Source organism: Perissodus microlepis, chromosome 10 (assembly GCF_051167445.1).
Source record: "Perissodus microlepis isolate ML-2025 ecotype Zambia chromosome 10, ASM5116744v1, whole genome shotgun sequence".
NCBI classification, from domain to species: Eukaryota; Metazoa; Chordata; class Actinopteri; order Cichliformes; family Cichlidae; genus Perissodus; species Perissodus microlepis.
The window spans coordinates 32,361,532-32,380,185 of NC_140470.1; positions in this window are offsets into that span (position 1 = coordinate 32,361,532).

An 18,654-nucleotide genomic window follows, 5' to 3' on the forward strand; every position below is an offset into this window, starting at 1 on the left:
TTTTGACTAAAGACCGGCCCACCAGGTAATAAAGCCATAAAGCCTTTGAATGAAAACAAACGCTGTTGTTACAGTGATGTACAGTCTTGTTGGTATATGTATGATTTCTATACATTTTACATCAGATAAAAACTTTGGTTGTAAGCTTCAGATAATTATTTAATAACAGCCAGACATTTTAAATGAGAATAAGAAAGAAAAGTATTTCTTTGTGCCCCCTCTCCCTGTTAATGCCCTACCTGGCCCCCCTGGCAACACTTTGCTAGACCCGCCCCTGCACAGTTACCAGCTGTCAGCTACATAGAAAAGGATCCTGGTGTTATTTGTCTCTCAGAAACAGTTCATAACTTCCCTTCAACTCATTCATGTCACCTAAAAGGTAAACCTGTTTCTCCATCACCTGTTCAGCTCTGATGATTCAGTAAGGACATCTCCTTGTTTCATCTTCATGTTTCCCTCTCACCACATATCCAAACCGACATCATGACCAGCAGCTTTACAGCTGTGGCTCCAGCAAACATCAGCTGATACTAAATTAATATTAAATCAATTCTAACAACAGCTGATCAAGCTTAAACGTGCTGCTGTTGTTTAGCGCAACATCCGGCGGTTTCCTCTTTCTGGCGCAAAGTGGGCGATAAACAAACGAGAGAAAAGCCGATCAGCTGATCATTGATCAGTTTCATGATTAAAGTAGCAACAGGAGAGGGAGGGGAGAGAATGAGAGAAGAAGACGCAGCGGTGCAGCAAAGACAAAGAATAACTCCAGCTTTGTGTCTTTTTCCATTCTAGCTGAAGTCCGGGACAAACTGCGTCCCCTCTCAGCTCAACATGAAACGCGTAATAATTTCTCTGAATGCGGGAGGATTCCGTCTTTTTACAGGACCGTTGGCAACTCTACTAACTAACCTTATGAATTAAATAAAGTTCAACATCAGTAACATCAAAGCACCCACCCAGCTGTATAGAAACTCCGTCATGCTAGCTAGTATGCAGTACGAGTTATTGTAACTGACTGTAAAAAGTCAGCACAACAAAAATAAACTCCACCTAAACTTGGTTTATATCTGACCCAGATAGACTGCAGGTCATAACTTCTTACCTGAAGTTCAGTTCACCTGACGCTCAGACCAGCAGCCGCCTTGGGTCTCTCCTCGTCCTGCCTCCGATCTCCCTCATCCACCTGCTGGCCTCCACCACTTGTTAATTTTACTGAATCTGTGGAAGCTCCGCGATGCCACCACCAAACAACTGAGTTATTTTTACACACCGGCCAGCATCTGGCCAATCCAACACCTTCCATTGTTTATACCGTTACAAAAATAAAAAATAAATCATTGGGCCACCGAGCAAATGCCCGGTATGCCCGATGGCCAGTCCAGCTATGGCCGTGCCATCAGTTAACCCTAGGCACGCCTGCCACAGTTGGCACGCGTGCCTAGGGTTGCCGACCCCTGATGTAGTACATTGTTTGTCTAACAAATCAAATAAAGTTTAACTTGTATTCACAGAACTTACATTATTTTGTATTCTTTGTACATATTTTGCACAAACATTCATATAAAAAGTTTAACTCTCTCGTACAATGGGTTGTATTTACAATACTTTACTCATTTTTTTCCCACAACCTTCTCCAGTAGACATATCAGCCTGTCCATTCGCTCAGCACGTCTTTCTTCCATCTCCCTCTGCAGCCACATGTCCTCTTTGATTAATTCCAGGAATTCATCCTCCCTGTCCCTCTTTCTCTTTTCCAGTCTTGGCTCCAGCTGGGCCTCATCCTCCTGCCGTTCGTCATCCTGCACTTGGGTGCCCACTGCTGAACTGGGCCCTGGAGTCAATTACAACTGGAGGCCTGGTAGAAGGCCTCTGTCCTAACACCTCATCCATGAGGGCAAACCAGGGCCATGTAGCAGCAGTGGTCTTCCCACTCATCCCCTCACCCCCTCACCTGACGTGGGATAGTTGCAATCCTAAAGGCAGAGGGAATCAAAAGTGGCAGTTCACCAAAACAGCAACAGTATAGCTTTACATTAACAAGGCCCGGCCACCAGACGCTCGCCCTCGGGCACCCTCCCCGGGCCTGGCTCCAGGGCGGGGCCCCGGTAACCCTATCCCGGGCAGGGTAAACTGTTCCCTTGATATTCTTTTCATAAGGGTCTTCTGAATTGCTCTTTGTCTGGTCCCTCACCCAGGACCAATTTGCCATGGGAGACCCTACCAGGGGGCAAAAGCCCCCAGACAACATAGCCCCTGGGATCCCTGGGACACACAAACCCCTCCACCACGATAAGGTAGCGATTCATGGAGGAGCACATGTACTGTACATATTTTTTCTTAGATTGTCCCATTTTTTTTTCTGCCTGCAACAGAGTGATTTTCCCCGCCAGGCCAATCTTCTCAAGATTTGCCCTAACAGACAGAATATAATAGAACATGTCAATCATGTTGATCCCTGAACAGGATCTACAGCAAAATGTGCCAGCTTGGACTACAAGAAAGGCAAAGCACTCTCCATCATGCCCAACAGATTTATACATGCATACTGTTGCTGTACCTCCAACCCACAGCGGCTGAGTTCTTGGCACGCTGTGAACAGGTGTTCATTTTCACCCTGGAGTTTGGGCTCAGGCGGCTGCTCCTTACTCCCTGAAATATGACAGTACATTGGAGTAAATTCTCTACCATCTCACACTTCTGTTTCATCATTTTTCTGTTTGACGTTTGTACCGCATATTCAACTGTGCAAAGACTCCAAACTTTAATTTCAGCCAAACTGATTTTCTCAGGAACAAATAAAACACTGACATAAACCCTATGACGTTAACGCCATAACTGCATTAACGCAGCAAATCTCCATTAGCGAGTTAGCGCAGATCGCCCCGTGTGTGAGGCTGCACGGCGTCAACACGTTAGCGCCGTAAACTCGTTAACGCGTTAGCACCATCCAGATTAACAAGATTAACGTTGACAGCACTAATTAATTAATAACTCATGAACAAATCAATTAACTTTGCCTTACAGAAACCTGGTTACAGCAGGATGATTATGTTAGATTAAATGAATCAACACCCCCGAGTCATTCTAACTATCAGACACCTCGAAGCACAGGCCGAGGGGAGCGGTGTGGCAGCAATTTTCCACACCAGCCTATTAATCAACCAAAGACCCAGACAGACTTTTAATTCATTTGAGAGCCTGATGCTTAACCTTGTCCACGATACCTGTAAAACTCAGAAACCAGTCTTACTTGTTATCATCTATCGTCCACCTGGGCCTTACACAGACTTTCTGTCTGATTTCTCAGACTTTTTACCTGATTTAGTTCTCAGCTCAGATAAAATAATTATTGTGGGTGATTTTAACATCCATGTAGATGCTAAAAATGACAGCCTCAACATGGCATTTAATCTGTTATTAGACTCAGTTGGCTTCTCCCAAAATATAAAAGAACCCACCCACCACTTTAATCACACTCTAGATCTTGTTTTAACATATGGCATAGAAACTGAATATTTAACAGTGTTTCCTGAAAACCCTCTCGTGTCTGATCATTTCCTAATAACAATTAAATTTACAATAATTGATTACACAACAGTGGGAAGTGGTTTTCATCACAGTAGATGTCTTTCTGAAAATGCTGTAACTAAGTTTAGGAATATAATTCATCCATTGCTAAAGACCAGCTTCCTGAACGCTACTTCATCAGAGGTCAATTATCTTGTTAATAATTTGACCTCACTACGTATGACTCTGGATACTGTAGCTCCTGTGAAAAATAGATCCTCAAACCAGAAGTACTTGACTGGCTGATATAATTTCCAAACATGTAGCTTATAGATAACCTCTGACAGTGGACTCATCTCTGTGCTTGTCCTGCTAGACCTCAGTGCAGCGTTCGATACTGTCGACCATAATATCCTATTAGAGCGATTAGAGCACACTGTAGGTATTACAGGTACTGTGCTGCAGTGGTTTGTATCATATCTATCTAATAGACTCCAATTTGTGCATGTAAATGGAGAGTCTTCTTCACACACTGAGGTTAATTATGGAGTTCCACAGGGTTCAGTGCTAGGACCAATTCTGTTTACATTATACATGCTTCCCCTAGGCAACATCATTAGAAGAAATAGCATAAATTTTCACTGCTATGCAGATGACACCCAGCTCTATCTGTCCATGAAGCCAGATGACACACACCAATTAGTTAAACTGCAGGAATGTCTTAAAGACATAAAGACCTGGATGGCTGCTAACTTTCTGCTTCTTACAGTTTTTTGCAATCGCTAACAAGCGCCTACCCATACTTCAGATACTTTTTCTAAACTCTTAACACAGACTCACACCTACAAAACACAATTGGCCAAATGGATAATTTTCTTCTCAAGAATACATTTTGGTAAATATATACTAACTCTTCATTTCAAAATAGAACACATCTTTCTCTGCACACACTAACTGTACAAAAACACTATAAATCTGACTCAAAATGAAATTAGTCTGTCAAAGAATAACACTTGTTTTCACTTCACAAGGTACATGCAGTCAATCAAAGTACACCAGGTTTCAAAATACTGGCTATTATTGACATTACAAAAACTCCATAGACTTTTATGTTTCAGTTTTACAGGTATTTGCATGCGAAACATGCAATCCACCATTTTGACACCAGAAATGTCTTGGTTGGTAACTGTATGTCCACATGTACAGTAATGTTCACATTCAAAAGCATTCCAGTAAAAAGCAAACAAGTTTTTGTTTCTTTACTGTTTACTACAGGAGGTACAGTAGAAACAAGGTATGATAGGACAGAGGAAGTTTTACAGTATTGCTTACAGTGAACAAAATATCCATGAAACACACAAGAGCATTCTGAACAAAAAAACAACAGCAAAAAGCCAAGATAAAAAGGGGGGGAGGGGGGCTAAAAAAAGGCAAAAAAGTTGCATCTAATCTCTGCGATCTTCAGGGTTAGGCCACATGTTTTCATCAACATCACATCTGATGTTATCCAAGTCGATGCACCTGGGATAAAACCGCCTAGTATGTCGGATCCACCCTTGGCAATCGTCAACTGTGATGTCCCTGGAGCCAGCATCCATGGCTTCAAGGAGGGACATCTGGTCATGTGGCTGATGGTCATAAACCTTCCACCTCCATGCAGAAAAGAACTCCTCTATGGGGTTGAGGAAAGGTGAATAGGGTGGAAGGAAGAGACTTACCAGTCTTGGGTGGACTTCAAACCATGTTGTTATTGCTTGCGAGTGATGGAAAGCCACATTGTCCCAGGTAATTACAAAGGTCCTCATGTTTTCACCCTCCTGACCCTGCTCTGGAACCAGGCGCTGGTGGAGATCATTGAGAAAGGCAAGCAAGCGCTCTGTATTATAGGGTCCAACCTGACATCTGTGAAGGAGTAATCCTGCATTTGCAATTGCTGCACACATGGTAATGTTTGCCCCTCTCTGTCCTGGCACATCAACTGTGGCCCTTTTTCCAATTACATTTCGTCCACGTCGACGCCTTTTGGCCAGATTGAATCCTGCCTCATCGATGTATATGAATTCATGAGGGGCCTGGTTGGCCTCCAATTCCATGACTCTCTGAAACAAAGTTTATGTAAGTCATGTTATTACTGTATACCATACTGTACTGTAACCTAGCATTGTGTAGGTTACCTACTTGCAAAGTGCAAAGCTTATAGAACTGGACATTGGATTGAATATACACTATACCTGGACATATTGTCGTCGTAGCTCATTGACCCTCTCACTGTTCCTCTCAAAGGGAACAGTGTAGAGCTGCTTCATCCGCACTCTGTGTTTGGACAATGTCCGCGTAATGGTTGTGAGGCTGATTCTATCGATATTGTCAAATATCTCATGGTCCGCCACAATTCTAGTTTGAATTTCAAGCAGTTTTATTGCATTATTTGCAGTGACCATTTCTACAATGGCAAGCTCCTGATCATTACTGAGGAGCTTTCCTCTTCCCCCAGAGGGTGGAAGACGTTGCATTCTTTAGAAAGACAAAAAATTCAACATATGCATTACTGTATGACCATATTGACATGTCAAGTGAGAATAGAAACAATCCATGTAAAATGCAAGACTTACCTGTTGGTTTGTTGAAAGATGCGTATGATGGAGGCAACCGTTGACCGCCTCAAATTGGGATGCACTCTTTCACCAGCCTCTCTTAGTGAAAGACCATGGTTGATTACATGGTCAATGATAGTGGCACGAATTTCATCACTGACTACTGTTCTTGCAGCCCTTGGAATGCCACCACCACGCATTCTTACACCTCTACCTTGCCCTCTCCTTGGGCCTGCTCTTCTCCCTGGGCCCCTTGCTCTTATTCTTCCTCGACCAGACATTACAGTGTTTGTCTTTTTTTTGTTTCCAAAAACATCACTCCTCAAGATCTTGCCTTATAAACCCCACTGAGTCTAAGCCAGAATGGAAGAAGCTGTGGTTGGCCCAATTTACCCAACATAAATCAGCTGTGTGTCAATTATTCAATTGTTTGTTTATTATCAGCTGAGATATATTTTTGATATTGATATTGTTTTTGTACTGATATCATTGCAGAAGCAGAGGTTTTTAAACTGTATCTAAGGTTTGGAATATTGTTTTTGCTATTGTGGGATGTTGTGTGTTAACATTCGTAGATACTACAAAAACAGTCCATAATTTTGTTGGGAGGTATAGCTTGTCTGTTAAGAAAATGTAAGCATTGTGGAAATGTGTTCACTGACTGCATATTGGGTGAACACGACATGAAATGTGTGAATGGTATGGCCACAACAGACCGATGCTGTGCTAATTGTGTTTAGAGTTTTGCAAATGTGACAACTGTTTGGACAAACGCTTGTTAGCGACTGAAAAAAACTGTAATTCAGATCAAACTGAGGTTATTGTACTCGGCCCTGAAAATCTTAGAAATATGGTATCTAACCAGATTCTTACTCTGGATGGCATTACCTTGGCCTCCAGTAACGCTGTGAGGAACCTTGGAGTCATTTTTGACCAGGATATGTCCTTCAACGCACATATTAAACAAATATGTAAGACTGCTTTCTTCCATTTGCGCAACAGCTCTAAAGTTAGAAATATCCTGTCTCAGAGTGACGCTGAAAAACTAGTTCATGCATTTATTACTTCCAGGCTGGACTACTGCTATTCATTATTATCAGGATGTCCAAAAAACTCACTGAAAAGCCTTCAGCTAATCCAAAATGCTGCAGCAAGAGTCCTGACAGGGACTAGAAAGAGAGAGCATATTTCTCCTGTTTTGGCTTCCCTTCACTGGCTTCTTCTTAAATCCAGAATTGAATTCAAAATCCTGCTCCTCACATACAAGGTCTTAAATAATCAGACCCCATCTTATCTTAATGACCTTGTAGTACCATATCACCCTATTAGAGCACTTCGCTCTCGCTCTGCAGGCCTACTTGTTGTTCCTAGAGTATTTAAAAGTAGAATGGGAGGCAGAGCCTTCAGTTTTCAGGCCCCTCTTCTGTGGAATCAGCTTCCAGTTTGGATTCGGGAGACAGACACTATCTCTACTTTCAAGACCAGGCTTAAAACTTTCCTTTTTGCTAAAGCATATAGTTAGGGCTGGACCAGGTGACCCTGAATCCTCCCTTAGTTATGCTGCAATAGGTGTAGGCTGCCGGGGATTCCCATGATGCATTGAGTTTTTCCTTTCCAGTCACCTTTCTCACTCACTATGTGTTAATAGACCTCTCTGCATTGAATCATATCTGTTATTAACCTCTGTCTCTCTTCCACAGCATGTCTTTTATCCTGTCTTCCTTCTCTCACCCCAACCAGTCGCAGCAGATGGCCCCGCCCCTCCCCGAGCCTGGTTCTGCCGGAGGTTTCTTCCTGTTAAAAGGGAGTTTTTCCTTCCCACTGTCGCCAAAGTGCTTGCTCATAGGGGGTCATATGATTGTTGGGTTTTTCTCTGTATCTATGAAGCGCCTTGAGGCGACTTTTGTTGTGATTTGGCGCTATATAAATAAAATTGAATTGAATTGAATAGTCTTTGTCAGGTCACCTGTGCGGTTTCATGTCTAGCCACATCATATCTCAGAGTTCTTTGTACTGATGAGATTCAAGTTCATGTTCATGTTCGGTTTATTTCATAGTTCCATAGTCGCATGTACCTGTTCAGTTTCATGTCTATGTCTCTCGTCATAGTTTCCATGATTATTTAGTAATTTCCCAGTTTAGGTTTCAGGTTAGGGTTTGCTCTCTTTGCTTTCGCTTTGTTTTTGAGTTCACGTTTTGTCAGCAAAATAAACACCTTGCCTTTTGCTTAAAACTTGGTTCTGTCTTCTACCGTGTCTGCATTTGGGTCCCACTATTCAGTCAAACACACCGTGACAGTGCAACCTAACCATGTCGGACCCAGCAATACAAAAGAAGAAAATTCAGATCGGAAGGAGGCCATGGAGGAATTAGTTTGCCACTAGTGAGTATGTGTTTCTGTGTTTCCCTGGTTATGGGAGGTGCTGCCCCCTTTGATCACACTTCCTCATCACCACTCTACAATTCCGTCTGCAGCAGCAGCTGCCCAGCATGTGGGCTGCTTCACCAAAGCCTTGCTGTCGCGCACCCTCGCCGCCACCGACTCCAGGAGAAAGAGTGGGCTCTCTGAGCTTTGTGCATTTTCTGAACTCACCTTAATTTCCACCACAGTTGGACATCCCGTCGCATCTTTTCTGGCAAGGATGTGGGCAGAGGAGGAAGAGTTCGCTGCCACACCACCCACAGCTCTGGGGGTGTCTGCTTCCCTCACAGACGATTCTAGGAGGAAGTGGCGTCCACGTCGCCATTGCACTGTTCATCAGCCGTAGGTCAGTGATAGTGCTGTTTCACCTCATGGCTCTTCGGGCATAGACTTAGACCTCTATGAACGGCAGCAAGCAGTTTGCACCCAGCTGGAGGAGGAGCTCCGGTGCAAGCCATGGCACATCTCCAAGTCAAACTCTAAAGAAACAGAGTTAGAGGACTCCCAGCTCTCCAAAGCTGCCATTTGTTTTTCTTTAGCAAACCATTCAACCACTCAAACTGTCTTTTGTCACAGCCAGCTCATGCAGCCAGGGCAAACTGTGACCCTAGTGGGCTGATGGCAGAGAATTCCAAGAATGTGTTTCTTGGTGTTGAAGTCTCTTTGTAAAAAAAATGTTTGGAATCATGTATGATTTTCATTCCACTTCTCACGTGTACACCACTTTGTGTTGGTCTTTCACGTGGAATTCCAATAAAATTAATTCATGTTTGTGGCTGTAATGTGACAAAATGTGGGAAAGTTCAAGGGAGCCGAAATATATATATAAAAAAAATTCCCCACTCGCCCCTGTGGGCGGTCAATCCTTCAAGCTTGGGTCCTCTACCAGAGGCCTGGGAGCTTAAGGGTCCTTATTAGCTTAGCTGTAGTATCTTAGCTGTTCCTAGGACTGCGCTCTTCTGGACAGAGATCTCCGATGTTGTTCCCAGGATCTGCTGGAGCCACTCGCCCAGCTTGGGAGTCACTGCACCTAGTGCTCCGATTACCACTGGGACCACCTTCACCTTCACCCTCCACATCTTCTCGAGCTCTTCTCTGAGCCCTTGGTATTTCTCGAGCTTCTCGTGTTCCTGATGTTGCTGTCATTCGGAACTGCTACATCGATCACTACGGCCATCTTCTCATGTTTGTCTAGCACCACTATGTCCGGTTGGTTAGCCACCACCATTTTGTCCGTCTGTATCTGGAAGCCCTGGCAAAAGTTATATTTCTAACAATCATGTGAACCACTGATTATGAACCACTGGGCACCTACAGTGACATAAAGCATCTCCCTCACCTTCTTTCTATTTCTTAGGTTTTACATATGCATCACACTTAAATGTTTCAGATTACCAAACAAATGTTATTACTGTACAAAGATATCCTACATGAATACAAGATTTAGTTTTAAATGATAACTTTTAAAACTTTTTAAGTGTTTTAAGGGAAAAAATTTATCCAAACTTACCAAACTATTTGAAAAAGTAATTGACCCCTCTTGTTAAATTACAAATGAACTTTGATTAACCACATTTCTGGGAAGGTGAGTTCAGTGTCAGTACCCACACCCAAGCCTGATATCTTCCCAATGAATCATGAAATCACATGAATAGAACTTGTCTGACAAACTTGAGTACGGTCAAAGATTCATGACACAATCTAAAGAACTGTAAAATAACCTAAATGGATCTCTTGGTGGCGCTGTCACTTGGTGTTCGCTCGCTCTGCGGTAGAGTATCACTTCCTGTTCCTGCTCAAACACAGTGGTGTTTCTGAGTAGCTTATTTGCTTAGCAATTTAATTAACAACTTTTAAATGCATTCTTCTTTCATAGTATAATCTTCACGTGCTTCATCCGAAGCACACTTTCTGTGTACTCACTACCTAATTTATAGCCAAAGTATTCACTCACTGTCTCTGTACTGTTTTGCTAGCTTAGCTTAGCTCGTAGCCGACTCGTTAGCACCATGGCTACTTCACCTGTCCCTCCTGCACTTTCTTGCTCATTGTGTCAGATGTTTAGTTACTCCTCGGCCTCCTTTAGCAGTAATGATATCTGTAACAAATGTAGCATATTTGCAGCTCTGGAGGCCAGGATTACTGAATTGGAGACTCGGCTTCGCACCCTTCATTCACCCGTAGCTAGCCAGGCCCCTGTAGCTGGTGCAGCCGAAGATAGCGTAGGCCCCGCTAGCTGTTCCCCGGCAGACCCCAAGCAGCTGGGGAAAGAGGGCGGCTGGGTCACGGTGAGGAGGAAGCATAGTCCTAAACAGAAGCCCCAGGTACACCACCAACCCGTTCATGTGTCTAACCGTTTTTCCCCACTCGGTGACACACCCGCCGGGGGTCAAACTCTGGTAATTGGTGATTCTGTTCTCAGACATGTGAAGCTAGAGACACCGGCAACCATAGTCAATTGTCTTCCAGGGGCCAGAGCAGGCGACATTGAAGGAAATTTAAAACTGCTGGCTAAGGGTAAACGTAAATTCAGTAAAATCATAATTCACGTCGGCAGTAATGACACCCGGTTACGCCAATCGGAGGTCACTAAAATCAATATTGAATCGATGTGCAACTTTGCTAAAACAATGTCGGACTCTGTAGTTTTCTCTGGTCCCCTCCCCAATCAGACCAGGAGTGACATGTTTAGCCGCATGTTCTCCTTAAATTGCTGGCTGTCTGAGTGGTGTCCCAGAAACGATGTGGGCTTCATAGATAATTGGCAAACCTTCTGGAGGAAACCTGGTCTTGTTAGGAGAGACGGCATCCATCCCACTTTGGATGGAGCAGCTCTCATTTCTAGAAATATGGACAAATTTATTAAACCCCCCAAAATATGACTATCCAGAGTTGGGACCAGGAAGCAGAGTTGCAGTCTTACACGCCTCTCTGCAGCTTCTCTCCTCCTGCTACCCCCCCAAAAACCCATCTCCATAGAGACTGTGTCAGCTTCCAAAAAGACAAAAAACAAACTAAAAACCAGCAACAAACAACTTAAACATAAACAATCAAAAAGAAAGAACAATACAGTATCCACATCTGAACCAAAGAGTAAAACAGTGAAATGTGGATTATTAAATATTAGGTCTCTCTCCTCCAAGTCTCTGTTAGTACATGACTTAATAATTGATCAACAAATTGATTTACTCTGCCTTACAGAAACCTGGTTGCAGCAGGATGATTATGTTAGTTTAAATGAATCAACACCCCCGAGTCATTCTAACTACCAGAAACCTCGAAGCACAGGCCGAGGGGGTGGTGTGGCAGCAATTTTTCACACCAGCCTATTAATTAATGAAAGACCAAGACAGACTTTTAATTCATTTGAAAGCCTGATGCTTAACATTGTCCACCCCAGCTGTGAAACTCAGAAACCAGTCTTACTTGTTATCATCTATCGTCCACCTGGGCCTTACACAGAGTTTCTGTCTGATTTCTCAGACTTTATATCTAATTTAGTTCTGAGCTCAAATAAAATAATTATTGTGGGTGATTTTAACATCCATGTAGATGCTAAAAATGACAGCCTCAACATGGCATTTAGTCTGTTATTAGACTCAATTGGCTTCTCTCAAAATGTAAAAGAACCCACCCACCACTTTAATCACACTCTAGATCTTGTTTTAACATATGGCATAGAAACTGAACATTTAACAGTGTTTCCTGAAAACCCTCTCCTGTCTGATCATTTCCTGATAACATTTACATTTACAATAATTGATTACACAGCAGTGGAGAGTAGATTTTATCAAAGTAGATGTCTTTCTGAAAGCGCTGTAACTAAGTTTAAGAATATAATCCACCCACTGTTATCATCTTCAATGCCCTGTACCAACACAGAGCAGAGCAGCTATCTGAACGCTACCCCAACAGAGGTCGATTATCTTGTTAATAATTTCACCTCCTCACTACGTACGACTCTGGATACTGTAGCTCCAGTGAAAACTAAGGTCTCTAATCAGAAGTACCTGACTCCGTGGTATAATTCTCAAACACGTACCCTAAAGCAGATGACTCGTAATCTGGAGAGGAAATGGCGTGTCACAAATTTAGAGGATCATCATTTAGCCTGGAGAAATAGTTTGCTGCTTTATAAGAAAGCCCTCCGCAAAGCCAGAACATCTTACTATTCATCACTGATTGAAGAAAATAAGAACAACCCCAGGTTTCTCTTCAGCACTGTAGCCAGGCTGACAAAGAGTCAGAGCTCTGTTGAGCCAACCATCCCTTTAACGTTAACTAGTAATGACTTCATGAACTTCTTCACAAATAAAATTTTTATCATTAGAGAAAAAATTACCAGTAATCATCCCACAGATGTAATATTATCTACAGCTACTCTTAGTACCATTGATGTTAAGTTAGACTCTTTTTCTCCAATTGATCTTTCTGAGTTAACTTCAATAATTACTTCCTCCAAACCATCAACGTGTCTTTTAGACCCCATTCCTACAAAACTGCTCAAAGAAGTCCTGCCATTGATTAATTCTTCGATCTTAAATATGATCAACCTATCTCTAATAATCGGCTATGTACCACAGGCCTTCAAGCTGGCTGTGGTTAAACCTTTACTCAAAAAGCCATCTCTAGACCCAGCAGTCTTAGCTAATTATAGGACAATCTCCAACCTTCCTTTCATATCAAAAATCCTTGAAAGAGTAGTTGTCAAACAGCTAACAGATCATCTGCAGAGGAATGGTTTATTTGAAGAGTTTCAGTCAGGTTTCAGAGCTCATCACAGCACAGAAACAGCTTTAGTGAAGGTTACAAATGATCTTCTTATGGCCTCTGACAGTGGACTCATCTCTGTGCTTGTCCTGCTAGACCTCAGTGCAGCGTTCGATACTGTCGACCATAATATCCTATTAGAGCGATTAGAACATGCTGTAGGTATTACAGGTACTGCACTGCAGTGGTTTGTATCATATCTATCTAATAGACTCCAATTTGTGCATGTAAATGGAGAGTCCTCTTCACACACTGAGGTCAATTATGGAGTTCCACAGGGTTCAGTGCTAGGACCAATTCTGTTTACATTATACATGCTTCCCTTAGGCAGCATCATTAGAAGACATAGCATACATTTTCACTGCTATGCAGATGAAACCCAGCTCTATCTGTCCATGAAGCCAGATAACACACACCAATTAGTTAAACTGCAGGAATGTCTTAAAGACATAAAGACCTGGATGGCCGCTAACTTTCTGCTTCTTAATTCAGATAAAACTGAGGTTATTGTACTCGGCCCTGAAAATCTTAGAAATATGGTATCTAACCAGATTCATACTCTGGATGGCATTACCTTGGCCTCCAGTAACGCTGTGAGGAACCTTGGAGTCATTTTTGACCAGGACATGTCCTTCAACGCACATATTAAACAAATATGTAAGACTGCTTTCTTCCATTTGCGCAACATCTCTAAAATTAGAAATATCCTGTCTCAGAGTGACGCTGAAAAACTAGTTCATGCATTTATTACTTCCAGGCTGGACTACTGTAATTCATTATTATTAGGATGTCCAAAAAACTCACTGAAAAGCCTTCAGCTAATCCAAAATGCTGCAGCAAGAGTACTGACAGGGACTAGAAGGAGAGAGCATATTTCTCCTGTTTTGGCTTCCCTTCATTGGCTTCCTGTTAAATCCAGAATTGAATTCAAAATCCTGCTCCTCACATACAAGGTCTTAAATAATCAGGCCCCATCTTATCTTAATGACCTTGTAGTACCATATCACCCTATTAGAGCACTTCGCTCTCGCTCTGCAGGCCTACTTGTTGTTCCTAGAGTATTTAAAAGTAGAATGGGAGGCAGAGCCTTCAGTTTTCAGGCCCCTCTTCTGTGGAACCAGCTTCCAGTTTGGATTCGGGAGACAGAAACTATCTCTACTTTCAAGATTAGGCTTAAAACTTTCCTTTTTGCTAAAGCATATAGTTAGGGCTGGACCAGGTGACCCTGAATCCTCCCTTAGTTATGCTGCAATAGACGTAGGCTGCCGGGGGATTCCCAAGATGCATTGAGTTTTTCCTTTCCAGTCACCTTTCTCACTCACTATGTATTAATAGACCTCTCTGCATTGAATCATATCTGTTATTAACCTCTGTCTCTCTTCCACAGCATGTCTTTTATCCTGTCTTCCTTCTCTCACCCCAACCGGTCGCAGCAGATGGCCGCCCCTCCCTGAGCCTGGTTCTGCCGGAGGTTTCTTCCTGTTAAAAGGGAGTTTTTCCTTCCCACTGTCGCCAAAGTGCTTGCTCATAGGGGGTCATATGATTGTTGGGTTTTTCTCTGTATCTATGAAGCGCCTTGAGGCGACTTTTGTTGTGATTTGGCGCTATATAAATAAAATTGAATTGAATTGAATTAAATTAATTGCAAGTTTTTCAAAAGATAAACATATTGCCAGAAGTATTTGCTCATCTGCCCTGACACACATAAAAACGTAACTTCGAAACCATTCCCCAAACTAAACAAAAACAACCCCAATTAGTCCAAAAGTTCAACCTGTCCATAGGCCCAATCACAATCCCCACGACTGCCACATAACAGCCAACCGCGGTCCAGGCTGTGGCGACAAAACAATTCTGGTCGCCGACCCGATGGATGGCAATAGTAGCAACGGGCCTGGTGGAGGCAACATGGCAGCTCTGGTGGGCGGCCAGGGATCTGATGACAGCCTCGAAGTAGCTCCAATGGCTGACCACGGCTCCAGGGGCGGCGAAACTGTTCAGGTGGGCGGCTGTGGGCCTGGTGGCGGTGATGCTGCAATTCCGGCGGCCGACCACGGGTCCGGTGGTGGCGAAGTAGCTCTGGCGGCAGACCACAGGTCCGGTGGCGGCTAAGCAGCTCCGGCAACTAACCATGTAACAGCTCCGATGTGCAACGGCGTAGCACGGTAGGTGGTTCTTGATGTGCAGGCCATAATGGACGTGGACATGTAGGCCGTGCTGGACGTGGACATGCAGGTTGCTTCAGGGCGCTGACCTCCTGCTCTGACTGAGCGGGTCCTTCCGGCAGCGCTGCAGCTGCAGACGGTTGAGCCGATGGTGATGATGGTAGTGTAGCAGCCACCAGCGGTAGATTGGGCGGTGATGCTGCAGCAATAGGCAGGTGAAGTGATGGTGATGTGGTTACTGCAGACTTCTTAGCTACAGGCTGGGCAGCTAACTGAGCTACAGCCACAGGCTGGGCGGCTGACTGAGCTACAGCTACAGGCTGGGCAGCAGGGTGTTTCAACAGGTAATGACATAATCTCTTGGTTTCTCCCAACCGCTTCACAATTAGTAACCACAGGGTCCACTGACAGTGAGCTGACAGTCACTGAACTAACAGTCTCTAGGCCCACTGACTCAGAGAAACCCACAGTGGACAGTTTAGTTAAAACCTCTCTCTCTCCACTTTTAGCAGGCTTAGCATTGCTAGTGAGTGGGGAAGAAACGGCCTTAATTTTCTTGTTCATAGCAAGTGGAGTTAGAACTATGGTGGAGTCTGAGTTACTCACTGTGGCACCTTGCACTGCTGGTCCACAATCTGCTGATTCTTCTGAAGCCACAGGAGTGTGGTGAGAATTGGTTTGACGATGGATTCTCCTCCGAGAACCTGGGGCTGCATGTATGGAAACTGTCCCCTCCTGATTATCTGCATTTTTATCCTCTGTGAAAGGATTTATTAAAACAACAGAGTCTGGTCTACTCACTGTGGTGACTAGCACTGCTCGTCCTTTGTCTGCTGACTCAGCAGATGTTAAAGGAGTGAGAGGAGATGGGGTAGGGTGCCAATGGTGAGGGAGCCGTCTTCCCCGCAATAGAGGGTTCAATAAGTGAGCGGCGAGCGACGGTGGGGAAACTGTCCACCTATGAATCAAAAAAACAGGCAGCAATGGCTCCCAGGGGGGCAGATGCATCCTCCTTGCCCGGACTGCCTAAACCAAACAGCTCAAAGCTGGAGCTTGCCCTCAGCACGGTTACAATTTGAATTAGTTTTTTAATGTTGGCCATGTGTAAGCACATTGTGTGCAGCCACGGGCCAGTTGCAGACACACTGCTGGCCCTTTGCTGGCCCAGATGTCAGTCTAATATGTACCTTAATCAAGCCATGTAATAACAACATGTGCCGGAACATAATAGTGCAGAAGTAACATGACGGCAGGGTTTTGGATAAAGTGTACAATCACAAACCTGTCAAATCTGCATTTGAAACGTTGGCTACTATATAGCAGTATAGTATTGCAACATGGCATTTGGGTCTTCTACCTAAAATAGGAACATAGGCTAAAACATACCCTCTTAGATGAACCTTGGCTAGATGTAGAACAAGCACTTTGCAATAATCTAGAGATTTCAGATCTACCATTTATCAGCTCAAACATCCAACGACATGACTGCTTCAAAAGCATCAGCATCAGCTCTTCTCTGACAGCATGGTGGGAGTTTCTAAAATTGACGGAGTCTTCATTAATCCCATGCAAACGTACACCTATCTGGAATAACCCTGACATACAATAATATGATAAACTTTTCAGATTGGAGTGGTAAAGGAATCAAATATTTAGAACATATACTAGAAGGAACAGAATTTATTTCATTTGACAGACTAGTTACACAATATGGGATCAACAAGAAAAGATTTTTAGAATATCAACAAATTAAATCCATAGTAAAAAAGAAATTTAAACCGGGTCAAGTTGAACTACAAATACCACCAAGTGTGGTTCAATTTCTTACTCTTAAAACCCCCAAATTACTATCCAAAATATACAGAATGCTTTCTAAAACAGATGAATCAATATCACTTCCTATTGCAAAATGGGAAGCGGATTTATCAGTTAACTTAGACCAAAACTTCTGGTCTCAGATTTGCTTAAAAATCTTTCATTTAATTAGAAATCCCAGTCTTCAATTAATTCAATACAAAATACTACATAGAGTGCACTATACAGGTCATCGGATGTTCAAGATGGGTTATACATCTACCAACAACTGCTCACACTGTCAAACCAATTCACCGCACAATTATATCCACGCTCTTTGGTTCTGTCCACCAGTTCAGAAGTTTTGGCGAGAGATATGTGAAGACTTATCAAAGTGTCTGAAATGTAACATTCCAACTTCCCCTTTAGTGTGTTTGTTGGGCAACTTAGATAATGTCACTACAGATAAGAATATAGCCCATATGGTTTTCACTGCCCTATGCATAGCCAAGAAAACAGTCCTCATGAACTGGAAAAATAAAAATAATCTTAATTCTAACCAATATAGAAATTATCTATTAGATTACATTAGTCTCGATACAGCCTTTGCCACCACATCAGATCAATTGCTCTGGGCTCCTTTGATTAGCTCCATCACCTAGTGGGGGTGGGGGGTCATAGTTTGGTCCCACCTTCGCTGTTGTGATTGGTGTGGGGGTAGGGACAGGCTTAGGGTGTCGGGGGGTTCCCCAGGAGCATCTTCCTTGGGGGGCTCAACCCGGGGTAGTGGTCATGGCCTATTAGGGGCTCTGTTGGCTCTTAGGTGATGGTTTCCTCGTGGCTGCGTGCAGCGGGGCTAGAGGAGGGTCTGTGCTGACGGACGTGGGTTACTGACCTGGTCACCTGGCTGCCCCTGGGTGGGTCCGGGACAGGCGTGAGGTTCTGGGGGCGCTCCATCTCTGGGCTGGGGCCCTGGCCGGGCCTCAGGGGCTTGGGTCTTGGTTGGTATGTTGCTGGGGTTGTGGGCGGGTGGGTGTGTGGGGACCCTGGCGCAGGGTGCCGCCGGTGCATCGAGCCACCTGGGGGGCTCTTCAACTGGTGGAGGAGGCTGTTACATCTTGCAGGAGGTCTCCTCTCTTCAGGAACTCACTCTGCAGGAGGGGGAGATACAGGAGAGGTGGAGGAAGATCTCAGCCTGGGCGTCTATTGTCTTGTGTAGTTTGGAAGATGAGTGTGTGACGGGATGGGTGCAGTTTTCTCTGTGGTGGGGTCAGGTGGGATGTCCCAGGCTCTGTGGGGCCTGGCGGCGCTGCTGTTCTGGGCCCCGGACCGGATGGGCCTGGGCCCCCTTTCCCTGGCGGGTTGCGGAGTATGGGGGTGCCTACTGGGGTCAGCGGGGGAG